The sequence below is a fragment of the Heliangelus exortis genome, chromosome 10, assembly GCF_036169615.1.
Source record: "Heliangelus exortis chromosome 10, bHelExo1.hap1, whole genome shotgun sequence".
NCBI lineage: Eukaryota > Metazoa > Chordata > Aves > Apodiformes > Trochilidae > Heliangelus > Heliangelus exortis.
Genome location: NC_092431.1, coordinates 37,568 through 45,875, shown reverse-complemented (window position 1 = coordinate 45,875; position 8,308 = coordinate 37,568). Strand labels below are relative to the sequence as shown.

At 54.8% G+C, this 8,308-nt stretch overlaps 2 long non-coding RNA genes across 2 annotated transcripts; both read left to right on the top strand.

Annotated features, from left to right (window-relative positions):
* Positions 1-2,772: 2,772 nt before the first annotated feature.
* On the top strand, positions 2,773-4,431 carry LOC139800202 (uncharacterized). The gene is made up of 4 exons (XR_011727642.1): positions 2,773-3,627; positions 3,716-3,811; positions 4,074-4,212; positions 4,327-4,431. It is a non-coding gene; the product is annotated as an uncharacterized lncRNA (long non-coding RNA).
* A 1,883-nt stretch (positions 4,432-6,314) lies between these two features.
* LOC139800201 (uncharacterized) lies at positions 6,315-7,352 on the top strand. Its single transcript, XR_011727641.1, has 4 exons — positions 6,315-6,548; positions 6,637-6,732; positions 6,995-7,133; positions 7,248-7,352. It is a non-coding gene; the product is annotated as an uncharacterized lncRNA (long non-coding RNA).
* The last annotated feature ends 956 nt before the right edge of the window (positions 7,353-8,308 follow it).

The window sequence follows — 8,308 nt, the reverse complement described above, 5'->3', positions numbered from 1 at the left end:
GCATACGGTGTGGGAGGATGGGGGGACTGTGGGTGGTTCTGACTCTTTTACACTTCTCTGGCTTTAATTTATAGGTGTGAAGCGAGACACGGGTACTGGGGAGGACCCTGGCAGGGTAAGGGGAGCCTGGAGTGCAGAAGCAGCAGTTTGGGGTGTTGCATTCTGTGGAGGGGTGAGCTGCGCAATGCACCAGTTACCTGGGGTGGCTTCTGTGGGGCCCTGGCTCACAGGGTCGAACCTCCTGCCCCAGGTCCGCGCCCGCGCCCCCCTCCGCTTCCTTTTTTTGTTTTTTCCCCTTTTTTCGGCGCTCGTTGCGCCCCCCGGTGGGGAGAAGTCGGCACTGCAGCAGCGAGGCGACGGTTTTCTGCGCATGTGCGGCAGCGGCGGCTGAAGCCGGGCACCCGACCTCGTTACGGAATCATGGCGGCGCCCTCTCGCTCCGTACAGAATGGCCGCGTCCGTCTCTTCCCGGCTCCGCCGCTATTGGCGGAGCGGGCGGGCAGAGCGCGGAATGCCAGATCGGCGGTCGCTCCGCCGTGCCGCCGCGTCGCCTCCGGGGCGAGGAAAAGGCGCGGGAGGGCTGGGGACAGAGGGGGGGGGGGTCTAAGCGGGCACGGAGGGGGAACGTCTCTATGGAGAAATGAAGGCGGTTAGGCCCGGGAGCAGCCCGTCCATGCTCCAGGGGTCGTCTCATTGGTGGCTTAGTCCTCCGGCGCATGCGCAGAAGTAACTACTGGCAAACGGGAGGCGCATGCGCAGATTGGCGAGCATCCGGGCACCTGTCGGCTTCTCTGGACGCTACTGCGCATGTGCGAAGGCCGGGGATGCCTTTCCTTCCCCTGGCGCATGCGCGGACTCAGAGCTGCAGTTCGAACTGCAGTACCGCTTTTCAGACACAGGGTGGCAGCACTCACGGCGGTAATCGGGGGACATTAATAAGAAACAGCGGCGCGGAGCCGCCCTCCGCGTGGGTACGGAAACGTTAAGCGGGGAGCAGAGACGCGTAAGCGGAGAGGCGAGCCTTTGTGTGTCTCGACAGCATTAGAGCCATTTAGCCCTCCGCTGTCCCCGTGCAAGCCCGCCACCTCCACCGCCTCGTGTCACAACTCCCCCTCCGTTCGTGTTTCCGTCCCCCGTGTGTAGCCACGCTTCTGAGCTTGACCACACCCCTGCGTGTGGCTCCGCCCCCTGCTCTGGGAGGTGCCTCTGAGCTTGACCACGCCCCCATGCATCTCTCCGCCCACCTCACACTTGTCACAGCCCCCTGAGTGTGGCCCCGCTCTCCCACACGTGTCACCACCCCCTCGCATTTGCCCCGCCCCATCTGTGACTCCACCCCCTCCGTGCTTTGCCCCGCCCTCCCATTTGGGGCTGCATCCCCCTCCCTTTATTTCCCCGCCCTTCAGGGTTGGCTTTCCCACACCGTGCTTGGCCCCTCCATGGGGGAGGGGCTCAGCAAGTGCTGTGGGGAGCGGGAGGTGACAGGGGAAAAAGAAGGGGCGGGGCCTCGGTTCCTCCTACAGGGAGCCAAGAGTTAGGGGGGGAAGAGGACCGCCTAGAACGGCCCTGCTCCTGCTTGCTGGTTCCTGCTTGCGGGGGGTGGGCAGTGGTGCTGGGCTGGGAGGTGAGAGGTACCGGCCTCCCTGGGGGTGATGTGCTGTGCAGGGCTGGTGGTTGCAACCCAACCGATCTTGGCCACACCTTTCTCTTGCCTTCAGAGTGCCCCAGGAGGTGTTGGCAGCCCCTGGGGACTGAGCTCCCAGCTGTGACAGGAGCAGGGGATGATGTTCTCTGAAGGGCTCCAGCTGGGGCTGGGGTAGCCCAGGTGTGGCCAGTCAGGTTGATGAGGGGGCTTTCCCAAGGGACTGTGGGAAGGGCAGTGGGGTGGGGCCCAGGGTATATAAGCCTCCACCTCTACCCTGGGCCTCAGTCTGCTCAGGAGCTGTGTTGTGACTGGAGCTCTGCTGAGTGAGAGGAGCAGGGGTGGGTGCTTCTGGCTGGTCCAGTGGTTGTTTGCTCTGTCTTGGTATTTTTTTTTGTTCCCCAAGTGGTAATATCTGTAGTGTTCAACTCTGGAATGGGAAGATAAGTGGAACACCCAGGGGCTCTTTGGAGGAGTTCAGCATTCTCTAAGAGGTCAGTGTTTACTGATGTGGGACTTTCTGGTGGTACTGTTGGTTGGAATTTTTTCATGGCACATGATGAAGAGGAGCCCTGTGGCTTCAGGAGTATCCCAGCCCTGTGGTGTGGCTTTCCTTGTTGACCATGGCTTCACGTGCCAACCCCCCTGAAAGATAAGAGGAACCAGGTGTGGGGGAGGGCTGGGCAGGGAGGGGGAAAGTTGAAAATTACAGGGAGGGGTTTGGAAGTTAGTGTAGGGGAGAAGGCTGTCCAGGAGCAGCCCCTTTGGTCAGGTGAAGGGACCAGGTTAGATTCCAACACGATGCAAACGTGGGCAGGGCAGCTCCAGCCTTTGTGTGTGGTGGTGTGTAGTTTCTACTGTCTGTCTTTGTTGTCTCAGAGCTTTCTATGGCCTTGATGTCCTCGTTCTGCTCACAGAGCAGGTCTTGCACCTTGGGCACCATCCCTAGGCTCTGAAACACCTTATCAACACATTCAGGGGTGCTTTGTCTTGCATAACAAATCCACCACATGGAACAGTCTTGTGTATCATAGCTTTCTCAAAGGTTGTCTTCTGACATGTTCTTCCTAACTGCATCAGCATTTCTAATTGTGGATTCTCTTAAACTGGGACTAGTTCCCTGAATCCTTAGGTCTCGAATCCAGGCTTCTCATTTACCTGTTATCTAAGCTTAGAAAGTAGCTTCTTTAAAAGGCGATGTCCTTCGACACTCTTGGAGCCACAACGGAGCCTCCATACGTCACTGTTGCATCCCTGGATGTCTTCCAGCCCAGCTGTCTTGGATCCTGGAATCATTCACCTTCCTGTGAGTTTCCTCTTGACGTCGAGTCTTGTGGTTTGCAGCGCTGTGTATCGGGTTGGCCTCAGCATTAAGAGTTTGGTTTGGAGCTGCCCTGCCCACACTGTAGGGTCAAGGGCCCTTGGAAGAGTCTCAGAGGAATTGTCCATGTGTTGAGCAGCATTCCATAGACCAAAGGTTGGTGGACTGCAGGAGCAGTTATTTCTCATGTGTTGTATTGCCGTGGAAGGCATTGGCATCCCCTATTTTTTGTGTTTTTCGGGGGCCCTCCAAACCTCATTTTGGCACCCCACAAGGCTGGCAGGCAGATGGGTGAGGGGCCAAGGTAAAGGAGCAAGCGGGAGGTGGATATCACAGTGGGCTGCCTGTTATTTTAGGCAGTATCTCGGCACGTGCTTTTCCTTTGACTTTTGCAGGTGCCACACAAAGCCATGCGTTGAGGAGCGGTCAGAGAAGGTGAGATGGTTGCGGGCTGGCTCATCCAGAGATTTTACGTCGACTCGGTTAAGTGTTTCCCTTTGTTTTTGCAGGTGCTGCGCGTGCCACCTTTGGAGCCAGAAGAGCGCTGGAGGTGAGACGGGATGGTAACGAGGAGGCTCGATCTGACAAGCAGAACAGGAATTTTGTGTCTCCTGGTATTTCAGGTGCCAGAAGCGATGGTGGCCGTAACGTGTGGAAGGAGAGGGTGAGCGGGGCGAGCCGGGGGTTGTGTGGAAGGGGTTGGTATTTAGCTGACGTCCTATTTCTGGTGGCATTGCCGTTCGTTATTGCAGATGACGAGGAGGAACTTTGTGGTTTTGGGAAGATCCCCGTCAGCCGATGCGGGTTACTTTTCTGTCCAGTGCTTCAGAGCCCCAGGTGTTTGAAAGGTAAGAGAAAGGGAGGATGGTTGGGGAGGGTCTGTGTAGAGGGGTCAAGGTTAGGAATCGCTGGCTCGGGTTTTAAAGTTACTGTAGGGGAGCGAACTGTCCAGAAGCGGTGCCCTTTGGGTGGTTGATGGGAGCCTGTCCCTCCCTGGCATGATGCTAGCAAGTTCCAGGAACTGAATGAGCGTTGGAGGTGAGGTGGTAGTGCAGGGCTTGTGGAGCTAGTGTCTTCTCTCAAGCAGAACAATAGTTTTGTGCCTTTTAGGTGCCCTGAATGACGATACCTACAGCATCCAACTCTGGAAAGCGTGGTCGAGCGGGACTTTGCAGGGCTCTTCTGCAAAGCCGGGACATTTGGAAGGGAATGGGGCTGGCTGATGCTGGACTTATTGGTGAATATTCTGGTAGGTGTTTTGGTGTTGTGGTTATGTGTGCGTGTGGGGGGGTTTTTTGGTTTGTTTTTTTTTTGGTATTGTGGTGTGATTGTTTTAATTACTTTTTATTTTTTTTAAATGCAGGTGGCGAAAGGGAACCTTGCAAGTTGAGGATTATCCTGAGCTGCTCCTGTTTTTTTTTTTTCTGGGCTAACTATGGCTTTGGAGAGCCAGTCCTCTGAAAGATAAGTTGAGGGCCCAGGGGTGGGTGGGGAGGGGCTGAGCAGAGGAGTCGAGGTTGGGAATTGCAGGTGGTGTTTTGAAGTTTAGTGTAGGGGAGAGGGTTGTCTGGGAGCAGCCCCCTTTGGGTGGGTGAAGGGAACAGGTTACTTTCCAGCATGATTCCAGCGTGGGCAGGGCAGCTCCAGCCTCGGTGTGTGGGGTTGTGTGTTTTATGTTGTCAGTCTTGGATGTCTTAGAGCTTCGTCAGGCCTTGATGGTCCTCTGTGTCCTCACGGAGCGAGTCCTTCATCTTGGGCATCCTCCCTGCAAAGCCTTTCCTGATCAGCACGGTGCCGATCAGCAGCGTGTTATTCCGCACGACGAGTCTAAATTGCAGATCGGTCTCTTGACTTGGGATTTCTTGATTGTCATCTTCTGAAACATCGTTGCCAAGTGCACCAGCATCTGGACTCGTTCCCCGCATCCTTGCGTCCTCAGGTCTTGAAGGCGGCTCCTCGGGCATCCGTCGCTTCGTTCCCTCGCTTTGCAGACGCATCGCTGTAGGTCTTATTGCCCAAAAGTCTTGGATTCCAGAGTCCCTCTTCTTGCTGCGAGTTTTTTATCTTGAGGTCAAGTCTTGTGACTCACGTGGCTAGTCTTTGTTCAGTCTGTGCCTGTGAGTGTTTGGTTTGGAGCTGCCCTGCCTGCTGTGTAGGATCAGGGGCCGTGGGAAGTGCCGTTAACTGACCGACTCGGTGCTGAGCAGCTTCCCAGTGATTTGCATAATCCTGTTTTTCAGATCCCACATGTCAATGGCCATCAAGAAACAGATGGAGGAGGAGAGGAGGCCGCCATCCGAAGGTTGGTCAGGGTGTGCAGTCGGTGGGAAGGTGCCTCCTTTGGCTGCTTGACCGCATTATGGTTTGTTGTCATTTTGAAGGCGGAAGCGGCGAGCGAAGCGGGATACGGGCACCGGAGGTGGCTGCGGCAAGGTGAGCAAAGGCTGGTGGGCTGGAGGAGCAGTTATTCTCAGGTGTTGTTTTATTGGTTGGTCACGAACATCCCTTGTTGTTTGTGGTTTTTTTCAGGTGCGCTCCTAACCTTGTTTTGGCACCCCAAAGAGATGGCAGGCAGATGGGTGAGAGGCCGAGGTAAAGGAGCAGGAGATGGACATCGCGGTGGCCTGGGTGTTGTTGGGGGCAATATCTCAGCGTGTGCCTTTTGCTTTGACTTTTGCAGGTGTCACACGCAGTGCTGGAGTGACAAAGCCGCGTCTTGAGGAACAGTTGGAGAAGGTGAGATGTCTGTGGGCTGGGTCAGCCATGTATTAACATCAACTCTGTTAAAGGTTTCCCTTATGTTTCAGGTGCTGTGCGTGCCACCTTTGGAACCAGGTGAGCATTGAAGGTGAGCTGGGGTGGTAGAGAGTGGGTTCATGGAGCTGGTGAGTACTGATCAGCAGAACAGTAACTCTTTCTCTTGGTCTTTTAGGTGCCCAAAGCAGTGGTGGACACAGCATTTGACTCTGGATCAAGGAGGTGAGTGGAACTGGGTGGGGCCCTTTTGAGGCGGTGGGTGTAGTATAAGCGGTTGTTGATGGCTGAAGTGCACCTTATTGGTGACACTGTTTCTGATTTTCCTTTCTTTCTGATTGCAGGGGATGAAGAGGAACGTGCCTGTCAGACAGCGTGGTGTTTTGCTGGACATAGATCCAAAACCACCATCCCTCAGGAAGATAAGTTGAGGGACTGAGCTGAAGTGCTGAGGTTGGGAGTTGTTGCAGAAGGGATTTGGAAGTTTTCTGAGCAAAGGCTGGTGTGGGCTGCCTGTTGATTGGGGCAATATCTCAGCATGTGGCTTTTGCTTTGGCTTTTGCAGGTGCCACACAAAGCCACATATTGAGCGGTTGGAGAAGGTGAGATGGTTGCGGGCTGGCTCATCCAGAGATTTTACGTCGACTCGGTTAAGTGTTTCCCTTTGTTTTTGCAGGTGCTGCGCGTGCCACCTTTGGAGCCAGAAGAGCGCTGGAGGTGAGACGGGATGGTAACGAGGAGGCTCGATCTGACAAGCAGAACAGGAATTTTGTGTCTCCTGGTATTTCAGGTGCCAGAAGCGATGGTGGCCGTAACGTGTGGAAGGAGAGGGTGAGCGGGGCGAGCCGGGGGTTGTGTGGAAGGGGTTGGTATTTAGCTGACGTCCTATTTCTGGTGGCATTGCCGTTCGTTATTGCAGATGACGAGGAGGAACTTTGTGGTTTTGGGAAGATCCCCGTCAGCCGATGCGGGTTACTTTTCTGTCCAGTGCTTCAGAGCCCCAGGTGTTTGAAAGGTAAGAGAAAGGGAGGATGGTTGGGGAGGGTCTGTGTAGAGGGGTCAAGGTTAGGAATCGCTGGCTCGGGTTTTAAAGTTACTGTAGGGGAGCGAACTGTCCAGAAGCGGTGCCCTTTGGGTGGTTGATGGGAGCCTGTCCCTCCCTGGCATGATGCTAGCAAGTTCCAGGAACTGAATGAGCGTTGGAGGTGAGGTGGTAGTGCAGGGCTTGTGGAGCTAGTGTCTTCTCTCAAGCAGAACAATAGTTTTGTGCCTTTTAGGTGCCCTGAATGACGATACCTACAGCATCCAACTCTGGAAAGCGTGGTCGAGCGGGACTTTGCAGGGCTCTTCTGCAAAGCCGGGACATTTGGAAGGGAATGGGGCTGGCTGATGCTGGACTTATTGGTGAATATTCTGGTAGGTGTTTTGGTGTTGTGGTTATGTGTGCGTGTGGGGGGGTTTTTTGGTTTGTTTTTTTTTTGGTATTGTGGTGTGATTGTTTTAATTACTTTTTATTTTTTTTAAATGCAGGTGGCGAAAGGGAACCTTGCAAGTTGAGGATTATCCTGAGCTGCTCCTGTTTTTTTTTTTTCTGGGCTAACTATGGCTTTGGAGAGCCAGTCCTCTGAAAGATAAGTTGAGGGCCCAGGGGTGGGTGGGGAGGGGCTGAGCAGAGGAGTCGAGGTTGGGAATTGCAGGTGGTGTTTTGAAGTTTAGTGTAGGGGAGAGGGTTGTCTGGGAGCAGCCCCCTTTGGGTGGGTGAAGGGAACAGGTTACTTTCCAGCATGATTCCAGCGTGGGCAGGGCAGCTCCAGCCTCGGTGTGTGGGGTTGTGTGTTTTATGTTGTCAGTCTTGGATGTCTTAGAGCTTCGTCAGGCCTTGATGGTCCTCTGTGTCCTCACGGAGCGAGTCCTTCATCTTGGGCATCCTCCCTGCAAAGCCTTTCCTGATCAGCACGGTGCCGATCAGCAGCGTGTTATTCCGCACGACGAGTCTAAATTGCAGATCGGTCTCTTGACTTGGGATTTCTTGATTGTCATCTTCTGAAACATCGTTGCCAAGTGCACCAGCATCTGGACTCGTTCCCCGCATCCTTGCGTCCTCAGGTCTTGAAGGCGGCTCCTCGGGCATCCGTCGCTTCGTTCCCTCGCTTTGCAGACGCATCGCTGTAGGTCTTATTGCCCAAAAGTCTTGGATTCCAGAGTCCCTCTTCTTGCTGCGAGTTTTTTATCTTGAGGTCAAGTCTTGTGACTCACGTGGCTAGTCTTTGTTCAGTCTGTGCCTGTGAGTGTTTGGTTTGGAGCTGCCCTGCCTGCTGTGTAGGATCAGGGGCCGTGGGAAGTGCCGTTAACTGACCGACTCGGTGCTGAGCAGCTTCCCAGTGATTTGCATAATCCTGTTTTTCAGATCCCACGTGTCAATGGCCATCAAGAAACAGATGGAGGAGGAGAGGAGGCCGCCATCCGAAGGTTGGTCAGGGTGTGCAGTCGGTGGGAAGGTGCCTCCTTTGGCTGCTTGACCGCATTATGGTTTGTTGTCATTTTGAAGGCGGAAGCGGCGAGCGAAGCGGGATACGGGCACCGGAGGTGGC